Genomic DNA, 829 nt, shown 5'->3' on the forward strand with positions numbered 1-829 from the left:
TTACACGTCGTTATTTGTACAAATTGACCGATTCCATTAACATTATAGCGATAGGATACATCGTTTCTTATTTTATGAAGTGCATAATTTTACGTTTCTGAACGTTTAAGGCAAGTTGCAATCTTTGCACTATTTTGAAATATTATCAAATCTGCCTGAATATTAATATATTTCCTTACAGACACTACTTCACTGTAGATAACTGCATCATTTGCAAAAAAATCTGAAGTTACTATTAATTTTGTATGCAATGTCATTAGTATGCGGTGTGAACAGCAAAGGTTCTAACACACTTCCCTTTGGTACACCCGAAGTTATTTCTACATCTCCTGATGACTCTACAACGTACACAACTTGTTGCATCCTCCCCATTAAAAAATCCTCAATCGAATAACAAATTTTGTTTGATACTCCATACAATCGCCAACGGCCTTGCCACAGTGGTAACACCGGTTCCCGTCAGATCACCGAGGTTAAGCGCTGTCGGGCTGGGCTAGCACTTGGATGGGTGACCGTCCGATTTGCCGAGCGCTGTTGACAAGCGGGGTGCACTCAGCCCTTGTGAAGTAAAATGAGGAGCTACTTGACTGAGAAGTAGCGGCTCAGGTCTCGTAAACTGACATACGGCCGGGAGAGCGGTGTGCTAACCACATGCCCCTCCATATCCACATCCAGTACTCCTTACAATCTCACTTTTCGTAATAAGCGTAGATGTGGTACTGAGTCAAATGTCTTTCAGAAATGAGGAAATACTGCTTCAACTTAACTGCCTTGATCCATTGGTTTGAGGATGTCATGTGAGACTAGTGCGAGTTGGGTCTCACATGTT

At 42.0% G+C, this 829-nt stretch overlaps 1 pseudogene; it reads left to right on the forward strand.

The window, feature by feature from the left end:
• The first annotated feature begins 422 nt into the window (after positions 1-422).
• On the forward strand, positions 423-540 carry LOC126482703 (5S ribosomal RNA; annotated as a pseudogene).
• Positions 541-829: the final 289 nt, after the last annotated feature.

This window comes from Schistocerca serialis, chromosome 5, assembly GCF_023864345.2.
Source record: "Schistocerca serialis cubense isolate TAMUIC-IGC-003099 chromosome 5, iqSchSeri2.2, whole genome shotgun sequence".
In the NCBI taxonomy this organism is placed as follows: domain Eukaryota; kingdom Metazoa; phylum Arthropoda; class Insecta; order Orthoptera; family Acrididae; genus Schistocerca; species Schistocerca serialis.